The 23,076-nt window shown below is 42.4% G+C and overlaps 1 long non-coding RNA gene across 1 annotated transcript; it reads left to right on the top strand.

The window, feature by feature from the left end:
* Window positions 1-5,748: 5,748 nt before the first annotated feature.
* On the top strand, window positions 5,749-21,800 carry LOC308464481. The gene is made up of 4 exons (XR_013980072.1): window positions 5,749-5,808; window positions 8,378-8,536; window positions 20,049-20,124; window positions 21,770-21,800. It is a non-coding gene; the product is annotated as an uncharacterized lncRNA (long non-coding RNA).
* Window positions 21,801-23,076: the final 1,276 nt, after the last annotated feature.

Raw genomic sequence — 23,076 nt, 5'->3', positions numbered from 1 at the left:
GCCACCAGCAAATGCCTCAGGCCCAAATAAGAAGAAAAGAGGGACATGTTGCCTGCACAGTGCTAAGTTGAGAGTTTCTTTGTATCAGCTGCTGGGTGGAAGAATTTGTCATCCTTTAGTTCTTTAATAGCCTCATTAATATAATATAAGAGTTGTTTAAAAGCTCTCTTAGTAATATACAAAATGAGATTAACCAAGTACATTAGGGGAACAAACATCAAAAGCCAGAGATATTAGCATATAGAAAAACAACCTTTTATCTAAAATGCATGTTAACATCCTATATCTAAATTTCATTAATATAAACAGGAAAAAGGAAGCAAACATGTAAACTTGTTTTTCCCCTTTTAAGACAAGATGTCATTTGAACATTGGAGGCTGGTCTTACTTTGACAATTGGACCAGTAGAGAGAACCGTAACCGAAATACAGAAGCCTTCAATCTGTGTCTGGACTGGCAATTTGACCTGCCCATGCTTGTTATTTGTAGAATTTAAGGTGGCCTTCAGCTTGGCAAAAGCTGCAGGGAATAGGCCTTTTCTTAGAGAAACACATTTATCAGCAAGATGGCCCAAGAGGAAGTCATGCTCCAAAGTTGAGAAAATGGCATTGAATTCAGCTTGCTATTCAATAAAGATGTTCTTCACTTCAGCCCAGTCTTGAAGCCAATGCTGTACATGGTTTGCAAAGACCTCAGTAGCTGACATCAATTAGACTAGGGTGGTTACTGCAGAGTCTGTTTTTTATTCTCTTTCTCAAGAAGAGGGTTCTTGATACCGGGTATTCTTATTTTGTGGTATGCAGTTCATCAAGTCAATAAATTTTGGCACCCTCAAATCTTTTAAACAGTTTCCCCATGATGTCAGTTACCTTGGGTGCTTGCTAGCAAAATGATTGTAAATGTTGGTGCAACAATTTTGGCCTGAGTTACATATGAACTACCAAGCTGTGTCTTTGCAAAGGCCCACCCAGCATTATGTCTCCAACAGCGGACAGTCAGAAGACTCTGGGAAGCTCCCAAGCAAGCTCTGAAGGTCATCATGGCCACCTCCTGTTGTTAAGATGCACTGAAATGTGCGGGTCTGTTGCATAGGTTCTCCAGATGTTCTAGGAGGTCCACCTGCTTGGCATTTAGAAAGTCCCAGATTCAGCTGCCAGCATCTCTCTAGGCAGGGCTGAGAAAGACTCCCTGCCTGAGTGGCTACGTTTCCGTGCTTGAGTTTGAGAGATCTCAAAGGGCAGCGCATGAGTTGAGTTCAATTTGGGTTTTGTGTGTGATGCACTGTTGCCTGCCTGCCAGCAACTGACACATTCAGGCCTGACCTTCCTTTGGGATGTGCCATTTTCTGGATATGCGTTCTGTTGGGCCACTTTGGCATGGGAGGCATCTCTCCAACTTCTGCCTCATCAATTAATGTGAGAGGTGTTCCGCCTGTAGGTGTGAGGTTTGTGCAGCCTGTGTGCTGGGCTCTGGCAGCCTGCTCTGCATATGCCTGCCAACTGGCCCTGCTGGTGTTATGTCGCTTTTTTGCAGACCTTCCTGCCAATCTACATTCTCCTGGTGTTCATAGCAGAGGGAACATTCAGTGGTGGAGTGACAGGCCTTTGGCTCTGGTTTCAGCCCATGAAGCAAGATGCTCCAAGGAATATACAACCTCGTTCCCTGGCAGTGCAGAGAGAAGTCCAATGCACCGTTCAAACCACTCTGTTCTTTCTGTGGTTAAGAGATTGCTCAGAACATTGATGTGAGATGAGCAGGGATTTTCAGGAGTGGAAGACTACCCTGATGTGCAATTTTAATCCATGAAGTTATTGTGCATATTTGTCTCGTCCACAATGAAAAGCTTTCCCTAGCTTTTGCTTAAGGTTTTAGTAAGGCGACAGGTTAAAGCAGCTTTTGAGAAAATGGTACAGAAACAATGGGAATGCTTAAATGAATATTTACACAAACAGGGATCAAACACGAAAGTTTGGTTGTGCCTAGACTAACCTTGTGAAGAATACAGAGAATACAAAGATTAGATGGACTATGAAAGAATTTAAGGAAAGGAAGTGACTGAAGAACAGATGTAAAGGTGAATTAGAAAACCAAGAGACGTGTGGTGAATGCGGTGGAAGTCTTTTATAATATTTTAACTAGGATTTATACATTGTAATGTTTGAAGTATGAATTTGGATTTATTGATTATGAAAAGTATCCTTTTGCTCGTTTCTTTCTTTTATCTTTCATCTTTCTTCTTTTCTAGTCTGCATTCTGGAAAATTGTGTAGATAAATGTTTTTATGTATGGTTATGTATTGTTTCTATTTATTTTTTTATTTTTTTGTAACATCTAATAAAATTTAATAAAAATTAGATTTTGGTTTTTTAAAAAAATACTAATCTATAGCAAATAAAAGCACAAGAGCAAATAACAATAAGCAGAGGTAAACACATCCAGCAATAGCAGTTCTAGATATGTTCCCTTATCAATTTGCACCTTAAAAAGATAGGAAAAGTCATGCCCGGTTAATCCAGCTTCCTATTCTCACAGTGGCCAACCAGATGACCAAATGGGAAGCCTACAAAGAAGACCAAAGTGCAGCAAGACTCTCTCAACTCTTAGCAACTAATATGCAGAGACTGATAGTGGAGCCTTTGATAACCTTAAGCCTGCATGGATTTGTCTATGCTTTTTTTCTGGGGGGATGCAGGGGTACGCATACGCCTAAACATTTTGTGAATCTAATGGGAGAAGAAACTTTTTTTAAAAAATAGTTTCTTCTCTAACACGGTGAATCGTCATTTCCATTGCTACCCCCGATGGCAGCCTCATTGACTGTCATGATGTTTCCTGAGTCTCAGACTGAAGCGAGAGTTTAATGAGAGTACCCCTACACATCACCCCCCCCCCCCCAGAAAAAAGCACTGGATTTGTCTAATCCTCTTTTAAAGCCATCCAAGTTAGCAGCCAATAACTACCTTTGGTGGGAGTGAAGTCCATAATTAACTACGTGGTATGAAAACATAACATTTCATTTATTTATTAAATTTATTTGCCACCTTCCCCTTACAAAAATATTAAGCTCAAAGCGACTTACAAGATGAAACATTAATAGTAAGATAAAGCACATTTTGAAACATACAGTGCTTTTTTTTTCTTTAAAAAAATGTTTGGGGTACTCTCATTTTGACTCAAGAAAATCACCATTTTATATTGGAAGACACAAGATTTACCCACCCGGGAAGAATGGCAGATGAAGTTGATGGACTATATGGAATTGGCGGAAATGACTGGCAGAATCCGAGACCAGGGAGAAGAGTCGGTGGAAGAAGATTGGAAAAAATTTAAAGACTATTTACAGAAATACTGTAAAATTAATGAATGTTAGAAAAATGTTGGAATGAAGTTATATGGCTTTAGTAGAAACATTATAAGGAATTAAGTATAAATAGATTAATAGAGCATTAAAGGAAAAAATAAGGTTAGAATGAGTTAAGATAATTATAGGATAGAAAACAGAGGAAGATGGAAAGGAATTGCTGAAATAATTAACAGAAGTGGAATACAAAAAGGGAGGTGTGAGGAGGTCGTGGAAATAAGTGAATGAAAGATGGGATAATGAAATTGTTTGATTTATTTTATTGTTTTTGTTTTGTTTTGTTACTTTAATGTATTGCATTGTATTGTCTTTTTAGTGTTTAAATTTTTGGAAAAGTAATAAATATTATTTAAAAAACAAACAAACACGAAAATCACCATTTTATAGTTCAAATTGAGAAAAATAAATACAGTAAATGGACAAAAGTACAAAGATTCACAAAATGTTTAGGGGTATGTGTACCCCTGCATCCCCCCCAGAAAAAAGGACTCTGTGTGTGTGTGTACCCCAGATTCAACTCCACCCCGCTAAAATACAGAAAATGTAGATCAAAAGACCTGGGACAACAACAATGCAATGGTTTTGCTTGGCATCTAAAAACAAATGCCTCCCTGGGGAGAGCATTCCATAAACAGGGAACTCTTTACCTGTAAGAAAAACTGTCCTTGGAGGGGCCACATGGAAAAGGGCTTCAGTTGAAGAAGGGAGGGTTTGGGCTGGTTCATGTGGGGAGATGCTGTCCTTGAGGTATTTGGGTCCTGAGCCACAGAAGGCTTTCTGGGTCAAAAACAGCACTTTGAATTGGGCCCAGAAACTAATTGGTAGCCAGTGAAGTCAGGACTGGAGTTATGTGCTCAGACTCAGTGTAGTATTGGGGGGGGGCACAGGGGCTGTTGCCCTAGGCACAAAATTATTAGGGGTGCAAAATTTCAACACCTGGTGCTGCCTCAATACAGCTGTGCACTTCCATCAATGGCCTCCATTGAAAAGGCTTCTCCATGCGAACGAGGAAGTGACCTCTTCAGGCAACAGAACGACTCTTCTTTTCTTATCCCTGCGGCTGCGATCTCATGGGTGACGCAGATGCTGTTAGGCAGTTGGATGCGCATGCATACTTTCTCCATTTCCCTCCCAACCACCCTCTGGGTGGCCCCAGGTGCCAGCAACCCACGCTACACCACTGCTCAGACTGTTCTGTCCTAATGAACAACCTGGCTGCTGAATTCTGCACCAGCTGAAGTTTTCAAACCATCTTCAAAGGCCACCTCATGTTTAATGTGTGTACAGTGGTACCTTGGGTTAAGAACTGGAGGTCCGTTTGTAACCTGAAACTGTTGTTAACCTGAAATACCACTTTAGCTAATGGGACCTCCCACTGCCGGAGCACAATTTCTGTTCTCACCCTGAAGCAAACTTCTTAACCTGAGGTACTATTTCTGGGTTAGCAGAGTCTGTAACCTGAAGCATCTGTAACCTGAAGCGTCTGTAACCCAAGGTACCACTGTACACAGCTCCTGTTTGTTTGAAGTGATTTGAAACAATGGAAAACCTGTTCAACTTCTAGGTACCCATGGGTCTCTTTAGAGCATTGGCTTGGGAGGGCACTCTGTTTATAAACAGAAAATCACTGACTTTATTTGGGGACTGAGGCGGTTGCCACTAAAGCCTGCCCCATTTTCCTGCTCCATCTTTCCAGGCTGCTGGCTCCATCGTTCTTGCATCGGCAGCAATTTGCCCCAAATTGCTCTCACTCGATTTCATGGCTTTACTGCATTATTTCACCCCTCCAGGCAAAAGGAGGGAAGGAGAGGCCTTCAGACTATCATCCAGCCTGCAGCGCCAGGGGCAGCGGGCAGAGGCGTGAAATCTCCTGCCTCTCCAACACGCCCAGGTTTCTTTTCAACCTTAACAACATGTGTCACCACATTTCACAATGAATTTAGCTGTCATTCATGTTTCATTAGGGTAAGTGCCTTAAAAACAGATTAGAGACTCAGCTAATTTACTCATTAGTAAAAGGAAATTAGCCATTTGAGATCTACTCTAATAAAATTAGCCGGGTGACAAATGCTTTGTTGCTGTGTTTATTAGATTACCATGCTTGCTGCATTTTAAAGGCATCAACAACCCTTCAGAAGCAGTTCTCCGGCTTTACTCTTCCCTTTCCTATATTTACTTCTGGATTTCCCCCCTGGCAAATTAAGGAGAGAAGACAAAGAGAGGCAGTCTGCAGGGTGTGCGTACGCTGAACATGGTTAGCAAAAAACGAATGGCTGCTCCTATGTGGATTGGAAGATTTTGCCCTTGGCGCCTGTCTCTGCACCAGCTGATTCTCATCCGACTTGTCCCAGAAAACGGAGTGAGGAGGAGCAGTACATGCAGTCCAGACCTCAAGTGCTGTCCTGCTCTGATTTGGACTTTATTTCCTTAGGATTGTATCCAGCTAAGTAAGTTCTACTCAAAGTAGACCCATTGAAATAACATGAGTGAATTGGGTCATGCCCATGGCAGACCATCCAAGTCTCCCTATTTCCCAGGGACAGTCCTTGATTTACAGAAGCTGTCCCAGTTTCTGATTTGATCCTGGAATGTGGAATGTCCCATTTTTCTTTAGGATGTCCCTATCTTCGTTGGAGAAATGTTGGAGGGTATGGAGTTATGTAGCCCACAAGCCAAGGAGATAAGTAACTATACAACCTTTAGAAGACATCTGAAGGCAACCCTATATAGGGAAGTTTTTTTTTTAATGTTTGATGTTTTATTATGTTTTTTTATATATATATTGTAAGCTGCCCAGAGATGTGTGGGGTATAAATGTTGTTGTTGTTGTTGTTGTTGTAGTAGTAGTAGTAATTTACCATATTTGTTTCCATGTATAAGACAATGTTTTTTGCTTTAAAAAAATTAGGCAAAAATTTGGGGTCATCTTATATATGGAAAGCAGAGGGGGTGGGCGGGTAATCAATGGTGAGTGATTGGCATTTGTAGTGAGGTGAGCGGGTGGTGATTGGCAACTGAGGTGAGTGGGCAGGTGGGCAAGATCAGGTGGGCGACTGAGGTGAGTGGGCAGGCGATTGGCGGCTGCAGTGAGTGGTCATGCGGTCATGCGATTGGTGTTGGCCGTGGTGACCTCCCAAACAGCTTTGGTTGACCTCCCCTCAAAAGTTCAACAACTCAAGAAACATTGATTTCTTAATTTTGGGTTCCAAAAAATAAGGGTCGTCTTATACATGGGGGTGTCTTATACATGGAAAAATACAGGTATGATGATAATGATGATGATGATATAGGACGTCCCTATTTTCATCAGAAAAATGTTGGAGGGTATACCATGGATTTCAATAGGTCCACCTGGAGTGTTGAATACAGCAACACTTAGTGGTGAAGTTAGCTCATTGTTAAGCAGGCACTATGCTTAACAGTATGTCCATTATGCTTGCCTTGAGCTGCAGTATCACAACCTGCAATTGGTTTGCAACCTGACCTTAGACCGAAAGCTGGAGAAAGTGAGAGAGAAGTGAATGCCAAGGGTGTCTGTGGGGGGTGTCAGTGATAGAGCACTCAAACTGCAGGGTTCCTTTCATGGAGGTTGTGGCTACCAATGGCTACTATTGGCTACCTGTCGGAGGCCATATGCCTCTGAATACCAGTTGCTGGAAACTGCACTCAGGTCCTGCATCTTGCCTTCCTGAAGGCATCTGGTTGGCCACTGTGAGATGCTAAACTAGACGGGCCACTGACCTGATCTAGCCGTAGAGATCCTCTTAAATTCTTGAAAGATCCTGGGTTCAGTCCCAGCCAGCGGTGTAGTGTTTGTGTATGGGGGGCACAGGGGTGGCTGCTCCAGGAGCAATATTGTTAGGTGAGCAAAATATCAACACCTGGTGCTGCTTCAATACAGCTGCATGCTTCTGTTTCTGGGTTCCATTGAAAAGGGCTTCTCCATGCAAACCAGGAAGTGACCTCTCCAGACAACAGAACAACTCTTAATTTCTTATCTCTGTGGCTGTGATCTCCTAGGTGACGTGAATTCCGTTAGGCAGCTAAATTTGCATGTGTACACCGTCTGTTTCCCTCCTCCCACCTTCCTGAAGCCCCAGGCACTGGCAACCCATGCTATGCCACTGATCCCAGCTGTCCTTACCTAGGAGGCACCCTTCCCACTGGAAGCACCCTTCCCACCAGCCCCATCAATATTAGGCAAGTCATAGCCATTTTCCTCTGCCATATTTTTTTGCTGTGCCCACGAGAATTGTTGTTAGGGTGTGGCCCTGGATACCCAAGAACCAGATTTTTTTCTCCTACCCTCTCCACCAGGGAGCCAGTGTGGTGTAGTGGTTAAGAGCGGTGGACTCGTAATCTGGGGAACCGGGTTCGATTCCCCGCTCCTCCACATGCAGCTGCTGGGTGACCTTGGGCTAGTCACACTTCTCTGAAGTCTCTCAGCCCCACTCACCTCACAGAGTGTTTGTTGTGGGGGAGGAAGGAAAAGGAGAATGTTAGCCGCTTTGAGACTCCTTCGGGTAGTGATAAAGCGGGATATCAAATCCAAACACACACCAACCACCTTCACCTCCCCTCATTTTAAAAACTTCAACCACCACCACCACCACCAACCAACCAACCAACCCTTACAGGCTAGCTTTCCATTTGAAAATTGCACCAAATTGGCATCTACAGAAATACATGCATTTTTGTGGTGAGTCTGGTGCCCGGGACTCTCTCAGGGACTTTGCAATGCTGCTGCTCATCTGAGGAGAGCGCTTGATGCATCAGATGCAAGTGGGCTGTTATGCATCAAAGCTCCTGCCATAATGACTCTGACCGTCTTTGAGGTCTCACAAGATGCTTTATTTCTTTTTGCTGAAACAGCCTGAGACAACAGCTACTACCCCTCTGGAACTCTGGGCTAGATAGACGAGTGATCTGACTCAGCACGAGGCAGCTGGGAATGTTCAAACCAGATCTAGATAGCGGAATAAAAAAGCTAATTAGGCACCTTGATCTTTCTTGCAGGCACTTTGCTTATGCTCCCAACCTCTCCTTTGCAGCCTCTGTGAAGGCTCCCTGCAGAGGAGCTGTGAAGAAGCAAACGAGGCCTGTGATGCAAGATTGCCTTGATTAGAATCCTCTTTTCTGCCTGTAAACTGTGGAGCTGCAAGCGGCTTGATTGAGGTGATCGGAGCTCCGAAAGACCGATAGAAAAATGAGGGTCTTTGGGAAGGACCTGGCAATAGCCAGCCAGCAGGATGCTGGGATTCATTTGGGGGGTGGGGAAGGATAGCCACTTAAATAGCAGATTGTTATCCTTTGGCCCAACCCACCAGGACATTTTCCTGTGCAAACCTTGCTGAAATGAATGCGGAAGAGCAGCAGAAAGCAGCATGCAGGGATGCCCACTGAGAAATTTCCTCTCGATTCTGCCTCTGTTTATATGAAGACACAAAATGTGCTGAGCGCATAATAGTTAAATGACTGTGCCTCTTACTGAATTTCCATATCCCACACAACTGACCCACTGGCAGTCCGTAGCAGAGTGTGGCAGAGAAGAAACTTGCTCCTGGAAGATGGGAGGTCAAGTCCTATGTCAATGAATTGGGTGGCTTAGGGGAAACTCTGCCATGTCTATGGGCTTTGCATGCCCTTGGCCCCACTGTGCGATGATCATATTAGAGGATTTGATCATGGAGGATCCAATCCCACTGCAGGGAGCTTGAATAGACACTCTTCGGGTCACTTTGGCCCCTTGGGACATCCCTTCTCCAAGCACGAGTGGTCCAGGCACCTGCTTGGGTTGTTTTTCCTTTGAGGACCCCTCTTCTCCCCTGTCGTCTGCACTGGAATGGCCAGGCTGGCTGGCTGGGACTGTGTCTGCTCCGCTTTCCAGCTCTGTTCTGTCCTGGAACAAATCACCGTCTTGGATAACAGCCGATGTGTTTATCCCAAGGGATATGACTCTGAATATTAGGATGTCAAAACCAAGCGCATTTGCAATACGTTACTGTCAAAGAGGAAATAAAAAGGGAGTTTGGCTTATTTAATTTAGTGCAAGAGTCTGTTCAGGAGAGAGCGGAAAAAAACCCGAGAAAGCGGGAGCAAAAAAGAGAGACAGATGGGGACTCTGCTGTTTCCTTGGCAGCCTACAGTGGCAATTGGTGCTTAAAGTTGTAACCAAAGGAAAAAACTCTTGGCCGCTTTAGAGGTAACTAGTGGGGAGGGAAGGAGGTTCATTTCCTCCTCAACTCATGACCACTGTCTTCTTAACCAGTGGAGAAGGGACTTGGCCACATGTCTTCTCAAGACAGCTGCATCATCTTGTGTTCTGAGTCATCTTGTCAGGTGGGGCAGTTTTTCGGGACAGTTTTTCGGAAGATTTTAGGAAGTTGCTTAGTCCAGACTGTTACTCTTTGGAAGGTATGACGAGTCAGTTGCATACTGGCAAATTTAGTGTTCACGGTTAAAGTGAATTTGGGGCTCTTGGGCAATAAGCCTACATGCCCCCCCCCCCCCAATTTTTATTGTAAGAAAAGTGGCGGGAAAATGCACCACAAAGGATGAAATACTGAGAATGCCAAGAGATGTATAACTTCTGAGGAAACAAAGCGGAAATGATGCTCAATACCTCTGTGCACATCAAGGCAAGGTGGAAACTAAGCCAAGAAATAGATTGTCTGGAAGAGCCAGAGTCAGTTGCTTGGTTCAGAATCATATTCACTAACTGGCAGCTGCTCTCCGGGGCGTCAGGCAAAAGCCTTTCCCAGCCTTGCCTGGAACTGCTGGGAACTGAACATGAGCCTCTGCATGCAAAACAAACCTGTACGAAGCTGCCTTATACTGAGATACAGTAGACCACTGGGTCATCCAGTTCAGTATAAGCTCTATTTGCAGAGCTGGTTCTTCAGAGTTTCAGGCAGGGGTTTTTCTCAGCCCTACATAGGGATGGGGGGGGGGGCTTAAATATAAGCAAAGCTCCTGCCCTTCCTCAAAGCACTGGCAAGATCAGGTGCTGGCTTTGCCAGCTGTTTCTAGCGTGTTGGCACTAGCCGATGTGTATATATGTGCCAGGTCAGGATGCAGGAAGTCAGGTGTGAAGTCAGTTCTCTGCAAAGCCCTCGGCTGGCAGGTCTGCTTCACAGGTCACAAAGGTAACTCTATGGCAGGGAACATGCCAATCCCTTCAAGGTTCAGCACCCTTAGTTGAAAGGCCTCTGGGGGACAGAGCATTGGATTAGGTGGACCTTGATCCAATCTGGCAAGACTGTTTATTTTTTTTGTTTTTATCACTGGTGTAGAGTCGGGAAAGACCTTAGCATGAGACCCTGGGTATCTCCTGATGGATACTTCCATTTACACTCCACATTCACCCAGAAAGCCAGTGTGGTGTAGTGGTTAGACTGCTGGACTAGGACCTAGGAGACCAAGGCTTTGAAGCGCATGGTGTGTTTTGGGCTAGACACTGTCTTTAGCCTAACCTCCCTCACAGAGGTGTTGTGATGATAAAATGGGAAGGGGGAAAACTGTGTACGCCCCCCTGAGCTCCTTGGAGGAAAGGTGGGATATAAATAAATAAAATTAACATGATGGGAATTGGTAAGAGGATATATTAATTCTATTTATTTTTTTTTGAATAATAAATTTTTATTCAGTTTTCCTTTTGCTTATATTGGCTACAACCATGATTACAAATTTACAGTTTTTGAACCTCCACCAGCACCTCCCACAATCATCCATTTTTCTTATTTTCCCGCATTTCCTATATAGTATTGCTGGTTTACCATTATCTTACACCTCTCTAATTCTGTCATACAATATACCTTATAGTATTACAAAGTCTCTTTAAACCCCGCTAGCGTTGTTTGTTGATCACATATAGATTCCAGATATACCGCAAACTTTCCCCAGTCCTCGATGAATTTTTGATCTTTCTGATATCTTATTCTTCCAGTCATTTTGTCCAATTCTGCGTATTCTATGAGTTTCATCCTCCATTCGTTCAAGGTCGGCATTTCCTCCTGTCTCCACCTCTGGGCCATCAGTATTCTTGCCGCTGTAACAGCGTATTGGAACAGTTTGTAGTCCTGTCTTTTTATCTCTCTTCCTGTTATACCTAGCAGGAAGGATTCTGGCTTCTTCACAAACGAGTATTTAAACATCTTTTTCAATTCACAATAGATCAATTCCCAGAATCCCCTCACCCTCCTGCAATCCCACCACATATGAAGGAGAGATCCCTCTTTTTCTTTGCATTTCCAGCACCTATTGCATGTCTTGTACATCTTTGCTAATTTTACCGGTGTAATATACCATCTGTACACCATCTTCATTATGTTTTCCTTTAGTGCTGTGCATGCAGTAAATTTCATGTTTTCGTTCCAAACCTTTTCCCAATCCTCTAATTGTATACTGTAACCATAGTCTCTGGCCCACTTAATCATAACCGACTTAATCTCCTCGTCCTTTGTTTGCCATTCCAAAAGTAATTTATACATTTTCGAAATTATCTTAACATCATTATCAATTATTTTTTTTTTTTTTTAAATAATATTTATTAAGATTTTCAAAAAAAAAGAAAATACAGAAAGCAAGAATTAAAATACGTTCATAGCCTTCTTTTCATATATCCACTTTCTGGGACTCCCCCCTTCCCCCACCCCTACCATATTCCTTTTTCATATTGTTGGCTCCACAAGCTCTCAGTTCTAATTAAAAACTTAATTTGTTTAAACCATTATTCGAATTTAAAATTTCTACACTCCACATCAATACCCTTAATAAAACACAAAAAATTTCTTTCCCAGGGCCCACCCCATTTTCATTCCACAATTTCCCTTTTTTTAATAATAAAAACACCCCACATAATAAAAGTATCAGAAATAAGAAATAAAGAGTATAATAGATGAGATAAAGCCAGTTCAAAAAAAGAAGTTAACAAGCCTTTGGATTTTAGTTCTCCCCCCCTGTCCCCGGTTTAATTTCCCCCTGACCACCAAACCATGTTATCCGCCTGGGATTCTTACAATCCATAAATCACCTATTTCCCCCAACTCCTTGCTGGTTTTTTCTTTTTTCTTTTTTTTTCCCTTTCATAATCATTTTTAGAACACTTAACTTCAGATCTTTAATAAAGCTCCCCCCATTGTTCTTTCCAAATTGTAGTCCAGTTTCCTCTTGTTCCGCTGCTGAAACGTTCTAATTCAGAAGCTTAGTAAGTCTGCAGGGATTATTATTATTCAGGAACAAAAACTTGCGTTCAGTCCCTTCCTTTCTTCAATAGAAAATTCTATTGTCTCCTTTGGCTGAACACCCTGTAGACAAAATATTATTTCCGTTTCGCAGCTTTCCCAGAAGATAACCAGTCCTGTAAAATTCCAATGGTGTTTTTTTCACTTACGACCATCTTTGTAATGTCCCGAAACTCCTCTAGGGGGATTGTTATAACTTTGTCTTCTCTAGTCCAAAAGTCCGATTGTTATCCATGTTTTCGCCATTTTGTATCCAAGTTTTAACAAGTTGTAGCAAATTGTAACAAATTTAGCCAGCAAAGTTCTCATAATAAAATCCTCTCTGCTTTCCGACTTTGACAGCTGCTTTGACAGCTGTCAAAATCTCCGACTCTTTTCACCAGGCTCTCTCTTCAATCACCCCGGTTCCCAGGGGGGGGGGTTACGTTTCTTCTCCCTCAGTTCATCCTCCAGCACAGTTCTTATAATTCCCCATCGTGGAATTCTTAGTTTTTATCAGCAATACAAATCTTTTTGGACCTTGGTTGCCCCGTCCTTGTCTTGAAAGGTTTACAATAGGGGGGGGGGGACTGACTTCCTTTTTGGATCCCCCCCGCTCGTATCCAATTCAAAAAGAAATTCTTTTTTTCCTCCTTTTAAACCCAGTTTCCAAATTACTCACGGGTTGTTGTCTAAAAGTCCGAATTTTCAATAGAAGAAGTCAGCGCTCTCCGCCGGATGGCATGCGGCTGCACTCGGCAGGGATAGCAGAGGACTCAAAGCACCACGCTTCTCCCCGGCACCCGATCCTTAGCCTTTAAAAAGGCTCCTTCACGAGTCGGGAGGGCGCTAGCGGTGCCAGCCGAGTCTCCATGTCCACGACCCTCGTGGCCGTGGTTTTTAAGGGTCCCCGCATCGCCGGTGCGGTAGGACCCAGCCCCTGCCGAGCAGGCTCCCTCCGGAGCTCGGAGGGAGTCCGCCATTCGGCGATGGCGCCAACCCGGAAGTCCAACATCATTATCAATTATATCTGATTGAAATTTAGACACTTTTTCTATATAACCTTTTTCTTTAAGATCTTTGTTAAACATTGCATTTACCTGAAAGTAGTGCATCCAATCATAAACCTGGTCCTTAACTTGTTCATATGGCTTCAGTTTCCATTTCTCCCCCTCTTTCACTACCAATTCGCCATATGTTATCCAATTTGGTCTCATATTAATCTTTTTTACTGACATTATCTCTAGTGGTGACAACCAGTGCGGGACCTTAAATTCCAAAATATTTTTGTACCTGTCCCAGACCTCTATTAAAGAACCCCTAATAACATGGTTAGTGAAACCTTTATGGACTTTCTTCTTCTCCAACCACAAATAGGCGTGCCATCCAAACCTATTGTCGTGACCCTCTAGATCTAGTAGTTTGTTGTTATTTAACTTTATCCACTCCTTTAGCCAGCAAAGACAAGACGCCTCGTAATATAGTTTTAGGTCTGGCAGGGCAAAACCGCCTCTTTCCTTAGCATCTGTCAATAACTTAAATTGTATTCTAGGCTTCTTGCCCTGCCAGATATATCTCGAAAGCGTTCTTTGCCACTCTTTAAACACACTTATTCCCCTGATTATAGGGATCATTTGGAACAAAAATATCATCTTTGGGAGCACACACATTTTGATTGTTGATATTCTGCCCCAAAAGGACAGTTTCATTCTACCCCAGGTTTCTAAATCTTTCTTAATTCCCTTCCACACTTGAATATAGTTGTTCTGATATAAATCAATGTTTTTTGGGGTCAGCCATATTCCCAGGTATTTTACCTTTTTGGTCACATCAATCCCTGATTCTCGTTGCAATTCATCCACTAGACTCTGGTCAATATTCTTAACCATTATTTTTGTTTTCTTTTTATTTAACGTAAATCCGGCCACTTTACCAAACTGGTCTATTTCCTCCAATACCTCATTTAAACTGCTTATGGGTTCTTCAATCGTAATTACTATGTCGTCGGCAAAGGCTTTAATCTTGTATTCATTTTTGCCGACTGTCACCCCCTTTATTTTATCATTGTTCCTTACTGAGCCTAGAAGGACTTCCAGGACTGTTATAAATAATAACGGCGAGAGGGGACACCCCTGTCTGGTACCTTTTGATATCTTAAATTCTTCAGTGTGTATGTTATTCACAATCAATTTAGCTCTCTGTTCCGAATAAATTGCCCTTATTCCGTTATAAAATTCATTCCCAACTTCCATCATTTCTAAATTTTTTAACATAAATTCCCACGATATATTATCGAAAGCCTTCTCTGCGTCCACAAACATTAATAGGGCTTTCTTCTCATTCCTTACAGACAGATATTCCAGAATATTTATTATGTTCCTAACATTGTCTTTCATCTGTCTGCTCGGAAGGAAACCTGCCTGGTCTACATGTATTACTTCCTGCAATATCTTCTTTAATCTTTTTGCTAGTATTCCAGCAAAAATCTTATAGTCTGTGTTCAGCAGAGATATTGGCCTATAATTCTTTACTTGTGTCAAATCAGAGTCTTGCTTAGGAATGAGTGTGATAAAGGCCTCTTTCCACGTTCCGGGAATATCCTGTTGTTGCAGTATGTTATTCATAACTTCCTTTATTGGTACTATTAGGGCGTGCCTCAGTTCTTTATAATAACTGGATGTTAAACCATCTGGTCCTGGTGCCTTCCCTTTCTTCAATTCTTTTATTGTTTCAATTATTTCCTCATTTACAATTGGGGCATTCAGTCGGTCTTTCTTATCTGTCGGGATCTTTTGCACACTTTTTTCCTTTAGAAATCTTTCTATTTTCTTCATGTTGTTCTTTTCTCTGTTGTTATAGAAATGTTTATAAAAATCCAGGAATCCTTTCCTAATAGCTTTAGGGTTTTCAACTTCTTCTCCATCTAGGATAATTTTATTAATTGTACTTTGTTCCTTCCTTTTCCTAATTTGCCACGCAAGCCATCTGCCAGATTTATTAGCAAATTCAAAGTTTTTCTGTCGCAGCCTTTTGATATTCCATTCCACCTCTTTGTTAATAATCATTGCGAATTGTGTCTGCAGGACTTTAATATTCTCTTTTATTTTTAAGCTGTTTGGATTCTTAATTAATTTTCTTTCATTGTCCATTATTTGTTCTAAAATTTCCTTCCTCCCTTTCTCCCTATTCTTGTTCTTAATCGCATTCTGTTGAATAAAGAATCCTCTTATTACCGCTTTGCTTGCGTCCCAAACTATACTCATTTTTGTACCCTTATTCATATTATCCATAAAGTAATCTGTCAGTTTTTTCTTTGCCTCTTGAATAAGCTTTTGATCATCCATGAGATAATCGTTAAGACGCCATCTAAATGATCTTTCTTCATATCCTTTAACCTCCATTTTTATTGGACTGTGGTCTGATATTATTTTTGGTTGTATCTCAACCTGTCGAATTCTTGGGGTTAGCTCATTAGAGACCCAAATTTGATCGATTCTTGATAAAGATTGATTTGGTTCGGAATAAAACGTAAACTGCTTCTCCAGCAGATGTCTCAGTCTCCATATGTCAATTAGGTTGAGGTTTTTTATCATAGTAAAAAAAGTCTTAGGCAGTTTCCCTTCTCTGCTTACATCTTTTTCTCTTAACCTGTCTATTTCCAGTGAAACCACCCCATTCATATCCCCCATAAGTATCATTTTTTGGTCCATATATTCAAACAACTTTTCTTCCAAATTTTTATAAAAGTCCGTCTTATTTCCATTAGGTGCATAGATCCCGACAATTATTATTTTTTCGCCTTGCCATTTAATCTGTATTGCAATTATTCTTCCTTCTTCGTCTTTAAAAATTTGTTGCGCCTCTATCTTCTTTTTTACATATAGTACAACCCCTCTCTTTTTCCCTTTATCGGAAGATACAAATTCATTTCCCAGTCTATTATTAATCAAAATTTTCCTATGCTTTTTTGCCACATGTGTTTCTTGGAGGCAGATGATATCAAGATTTTTCTTTTTTAAGTATTGTTCGATTTTATTACGTTTCCTCCTATCGTTCATTCCATTAATATTCCAATTCCATAATTTTAGCGCCATCTTTCCTTCCCAATTAAAGATTTATCTAATTAATTATGATCTGGCTTCTTCCTGTTCTTCTCCCTCCTCTTCTTCTTCCTCTTCCTCTTCATCTTCCGATTCTCCATTTTCTTTTCCCTTTCCTTCTAAGTACTTCCTCTCCAATAGACCGACTCCTCCTACTGCTCCTCTTTCTTCTTCTTCTTCTACCGTCAACTCCCTATAACGCCTCTGAAATTTACTTGTTTCCTCCGGACTAATCAGTCTATGTTTCTTGCTTTTATAGGTAAATGAGATCCCTTGAGGGAATTCCCATTTAAATTCAATCTTGTTCTTCTTGAGAATTTGGACCAATGGCTTATATGGGTCTCTTCGTTTCAACAATCTCACTGGAATATCTTTAAAAATGATTATATAGTTCCCATCAATATTTAGTCTTCTTTCTCTATTTTTTTGCAGAATTAAGTTTCTCATATCTTTATCTTTGAAGGTAATCAGACAGTCTCCAGGCATTTTCTTTGTTCTAGTTGTTCTTGTTCTTATTCTATACGCATTTTGAACTGATCTTTCCACTTCTTCTTTTTGTATCGCCAACCATTGTGCTATTTCTATTGTCAATTTTTCTCTGATGTTTTCACCTTGTGTTTCTGGGACTGCTCTCAGCCTGAGGTTCACCTCCCATTGCCTCAATTCATTCATCGCGATTGCGTCCCATACTTCTTCTTGTGTTTTGTTAACTTCGAATAATCCTGTTTTTAATTTCTCTTCTTCCCGTTTCACTTCCTTCATTTCTACTCTTGTTTTTTTCATTCCTTCTTCCAGAGATTGTGTTCTTTTAGAAACATCTTTAATTTGACCTCTTAGCTCTCTTACAGTTTCATCAATCTTTTGGTCCATTTTCCCAATTCTCGTATCCACCTGTTCTATTCTTGTATTCACATGCTCCAATTTATCCTCCATATTCTTTTCGCTCTGTCTAATTTCAGCAAACATTTTCAAAATTTCTGCCTTGAAGTCTGCATCTGGTTTTGACCCTCTCCTATCTCCTGGTGTTCCACCCTCCCCGCCTTTCTTAGGTATGTGGGACATCCTTCCAATATAACCTTTAATAACCTTTAATAGGGGTTGACACAACCCTAATGTTACTCAACTTTTTATAGGTTCCCACCTTACTCAGTTACAATATTCAAAATCCAATTCAATATCACTAGTCCCTATAAGTTTGACTTGGGAGTATCAATATTAAACCTTTTACCAAAAGTTCGATATTGAACCTTTTTACCAAAAGTTTCAGATTCCTCCCCTCTTTAGAATCGAGGGAGGGTGGTTAATTACATCCAGAAGGCCTCCAAAAAAGAGGAAAAAAAAAGGAAAAAAAAAAGGAAAGGGGGAAATAAAAAGTAAAGAAGGAGAATATTCTTCTTGCCACAAATTAGGCTACTCCCTTTAGATATCGCAGTTCCCCAATTGTAATCCAGTTGTATTGCCAAGGAGTGCCAGCTAATATATGTAACAAAAAAAAAGAATAAGAAAGAAAAGAAATTCAAAGTTCAGAGTTCCAGTCACAGAAAAAAGAAGAGAAAAGAAAAAAAAACCTTCTGCCCCCAATTGGGCTAATCCTTATAAGATCTTGTGGAATAGTTGTAAAACCTTGTTTAGTCCAACCTCCAAACAGAGGGGTCCAGTGGAGCACAAATAACAGGTGCAAGGCCAATTGAAGAGAAGAGATAGAAAACAAGTTGTAATTATCCTCCTGACCACTGGGTGGCTAGAGCCCCTGAAAATTGACTGGGCAAAGTATGGAGGAGGGGAAAAATGAGACGTGGTGCAGTAAAAATGAGGGGTATTTCAAACTGCCAAGCCCTTTCTTCAACTCTCCTATGCCAGTTGGAGAGCCAATATTGTAAGTTGAGTCCAAAAAAAACTATCTGTGGGGCACCAGAAAAAATTTTTTACAAAACAAGGCAAAGGCAGGAAAAGAGAAAACCCAAAAGGCTGACCGTATAATGGAGTCGACGGCACTTCCTCTGCTGCGCAGACTTTTTTAAAGAAAAAGAATTGCAGTTCTGCTTTCAGCTTCCTCTTTCAAAATTCCAAAGAGGACCTTAAAGTAACAAATCTTGTCCCTCTGTTTCCCCCTTCTGGCTTGAATTCTTCTTACACAGTCAAAGAGTTAATTTTTCAGATAGTTTGTAGCAGCTTGAAGGGGAAAAAGAAACAATAGCCGCTAGTGGCAACACACTTTCACTTTTAGCAACTTTGCTTCCCCAGTGCGCATAAATTGACTGGAGATAGCGCCGGTCTCGCAATTGCTTACTTGTCCTCCGGTGCTTTTCCTTAAAGTTCTGATTTGTTTTATATTAATTTGAGCCCGAATTCCTTGGTTTCGAGAGTTGTGAGCTCCCCCGGCAAGCTCGGGGCTTCGTTTCCCGGAGTTAGCTATGGCTTCCCCTCAGCCCGCTTCTCCTCCCCGCCGCTCTCTTCGCTCCGTTGGAGTTACCTGGCGGCCGGGTGGTCTGCGTTATGGCTCTCCGCGGGAACCTGAGTGTCTGAACACCCTCCAGACACTGCTTCAGGGGGTCACTGCACCCAAAGACCCCCCTAAATCCTCCGAAAAACCCGGGATTCTCCACCTGGAAGCAATCCCCGCTTGCGATGGCGTCGCTCACAACCGGAAGTTCGTCCATATTAATTCTATTTAACCCTCTGGAGACCCATGTGTGAGTTAACCACATAGGAATGAAATGGCTAGTGCCTGGTTTGTTGTTTTTTTTTTAAAAGCAGGGCTAGCACACAGAGAGCACCAGTAGCAGAGTATTAAGTTCTGTTGCTAGGCAGATTAATGGAGCATAGGAATAGGCTATTAAACCTTATTTATTTTGTTCCAGCTTCTTGAGGCAACTGGTCCCCTTTTTCAATAAAACAGACCACAGACTGCAAAGTAAATTTAAAATGTTTTACTTACAGCTTCTAGGCCTCAGGCATACATTTTTCCTTCTGCAACAGCAATAAGATAATGCAAGTAAAATGCTCTGAGAAGTGCAGCAAAGCAGCCTGGGGCTAGAGGGTATTGTGAGGCATGTGCGTCTCCACTGCGTGCAGCATGAAGAGAGGGCAACAGAGACGGGAACAGGAAACAAGCTTCACTTTCTCTCTCTCAGGAGAAGAGGGGGGCATGACCTCACTGAGCCTACTCTAGCAGTTAGAACTCTGTGGTCCTTAACCCCTTCATATACTAACTAGTAAATATCACTGTTACGCTTGACTGCTAAAATCTCCCACAATAAATACATTATTGCGTAATTAAAACAAGGCCCATAGAATGTCTAACTGAGCCTAACTATCTGGAGAAGCTTCTGTTTGTATTTAGAGTCTTGTTTTTTCTTCTTCCAGAGATCAACACAGGAGACTCACCTCTTTTGAAGCTGGTGACAGAATGCCTCCTGGTACCAATTGCTGGGAATTGCAGGTGTGTGGGGTGTGTGTGTTGTTGTGCTCAGGTGTTGACTGTGGGCTTTCCCTTGGGGCATCTGGCTGCCCACTGTGAGAAAAGAGTGCCGGACTCGATAGGCCTCGACTGTCCTGAGCTGCAGGGCTTTGCTCTGATGCTATCTGGGCAATTTCACAGTAACCGCAAACCAAATTTAAAGCTTTATGGCAACTACTGTTTTATTCTAAGGAGCCCTCAGTGACATCCCCCCAACCACTGCACTGTACATCTCTTTACACCAAGGTTGATCTTCCTTCTTTCCCCTTACAAAACTATTTGGTTGAAAATGGGCCTTGGCATGTGGGCAAGGGGAGGGATGTACCAACTTCTGTGATGTGGATGTGCATTTGGAGATTTGTCTGCTCTCAGGCAAGGGAAGCCAGAATTTAATATTTTGCAAAGCCTCTTTGAAGGCAGAACCTCTTCTTGACTCCTCGGGGAAGTTTCTGAATTGGCCGTGTGCCAATTAAGAACCATAAAAGTACTCTTAAATAAATAGATATAAAGCACACATCTCCAGTTGGCAAGTACCGGGAGGAAACAGCTTATTGTGTCCCTTGGAAAAATGTGTGTTGCACTGGGCAGCTCAGAGGAGATGGAAACAGCATGAATGGGACCCACAAGCTGCATCTCCTTCAAAATCAAAGGATAGATTAAGGATACGGCGTGCGTGTGTGTTTTGTGCTGGCGGTCCCTACAGAATCCTCTGTTCTCTAATATCTGTTTGTGGGAGTTTCTTTGCTCGCTGCTGAAAGAGGGAATGGCTGAGGTTTCCAAGAACGAACCCCACAAAGAGCATGCTTTTGTGGGGTGGGTGGTGGTGGAGGAGAGAGAAATCTACTCCTCCATCCTAGCCATCTGTCTTGTTTTCAAGATGCAAGTTTCCACACAACCCTTTTATCAGCGAAGCATCTCAGAAGCAGTAGTTGAAGGTGAAGTTTGATCTTCTTGCCTGCGCCAGGAATGAGGGCACGGTAAGGATTCGTCTCAGGCTTCTTCAAAGCAGGTAACTGTTGTGTCAGTTGCCAAGCAAATTCTGGACCACGCAGAGGGAGGGGGCTTCTCATTTAAGCCTGAAAGTATGTGTTAGGGAGCCGCTTCTGGATATATATCCAGATTGGATGAGATTAAAAGATGCCACCTCTTTTAAATCGTACAGCACCTAGTAAGTTATAGGATAGCCGATTTTAGAGACAAATATTTCTGGAATAGTGGTAATGATGCTGAGGAGGAGTCTTGCCTCAAAGATGGTCACATGCAGTCTCCATTGGGATGATACCTTGCCAGTGCCATGTGATTTAGATGGAAGGACAGAAAGCTGTAGCCATTTTTGTTAAAGTAGTGGAGTCAAAGCACTGCATGCACAGAAACAGAAAGCACTATGGGTGGGTTCACAGGTGTGCACCCATCATTTGATGACGGCTTCATCAAGTGATGACTTGCATGCATGGCTGGACTATGGGTTGCAGGTTGTGGGTGGAATATCATTTTGCGACAGACAGTACCTTCCCATCTTTCACATCACATCTGGATATTCCTTTAGTGTGGAGAACAATGTAGGGGAAAGCACCTGGAAAGCACCTGGCAATGCAGAAGTTCCCCAGAGTTTCTGCTTTGTTTGCAGAAGTCCAATATCCTGTTTCAGCTCAGTGGCCAGAAAGATTCCTCTGGGAAACCCAAAAACAGGACACCAGCACAACAGCACCTGCCTATGATTGCTCCACAGGACCTGGTACTCAGAGCCAGACAGCCTCTGAGAGATAAAAAACATACCCAGATACCTCTTTGAAGCCCATGAGCAAGGCTAGAAGGGCTACCCCTCTCTCACTGTGCCTCTCTAGCAACTGGTATCCAGAGATATATTACCTCTGAACATGGGGGTTTGATAATATTTGATAAATAGCTTTACCAACTGCACTGGCTCCCGGTGGAGTACAGGGTCAGGTTTAAGGTGCTGGTTTTGACCTTTAAAGCTCTACACGGCCTAGGAACCACGTACCTATGGGACTGCCTCTCCTGGTATGCCCCACAGAGGACCTTGAGGTCCACAAATGACAACATTTTGGAGGTCCCAGGTCGCAAGGTGGTTAGATTGGTCTCAACTAGGGCCAGGGCCTTTTCCATACTGGCTCCGACTTGGTGGAACGCTCTGTCACAAGAGACTAGGGCCCTGTGGGACTTGACATCTTTCTGCAGGGCCTGCAAGACAGAGCTGTTCTGCCTGGCCTTTGGTTTGGATTCAGTCTGACCCTTATGTTGCCCTCCCCTTATGGTCTTGATCTATCGGCTACTTTTAAAATGAGGCTGCATTTTAAATTGCATTTTAACTAGTATTTTAAATTGGTCCCCCCCCCATTATGTTTTTACTGTGATTTTATTGGTGTTAGCTGCCCTGAGCCTGGCTTTGGCTGGGGAGGGAGGGGTATAAATATTTTTTAAAAAAATTATTATTATTATTCTACCATCATGACCCATAGCTGCTGCTGTGTGTCTCCCTATGCCTTGCCTAAATTGTGCCCTTGTTGGAAAGACTAAATACTGAGGCTGCCTACATACTATCGATTTAAAGCACCCGCTCAATAAATTATGGGAACTGCAGTTCCCACCATCTTTGACATACTGTATTTCCCAGGATTCTTGGGGTGGAGAATGTGCTTTAAATGTATGGTGGGCACACAGCTTGTAGGATGTTCTGTGAACAGCTGGTGGGATCAGGCGAGTTAACGTCTGACCCTTCATACCTGTGGCTGTATGAAAATGGGCCCCTGGATCATCACCTGTCAACACAAATTGAGTCTTTGGAAGTGGAAGCCTAGTGAGAACTCAAAAATTCATGGCTACAGCGTCCCTTGTCCTGGAGCAAATGCCCAGCTTGCCAGTCTGTGTCCGCAGATGCTTTGACGACAGCCCCAGCTCAAGCATGGCTGTCAT

Source organism: Podarcis pityusensis (assembly GCF_964106645.2).
Source record: "Podarcis pityusensis genome assembly, chromosome: 15".
Taxonomy (NCBI): Eukaryota; Metazoa; Chordata; class Lepidosauria; order Squamata; family Lacertidae; genus Podarcis; species Podarcis pityusensis.
The sequence above is the reverse complement of the archived record's forward strand: the minus strand, read 5'-3'. Positions and strand labels throughout refer to the sequence as shown.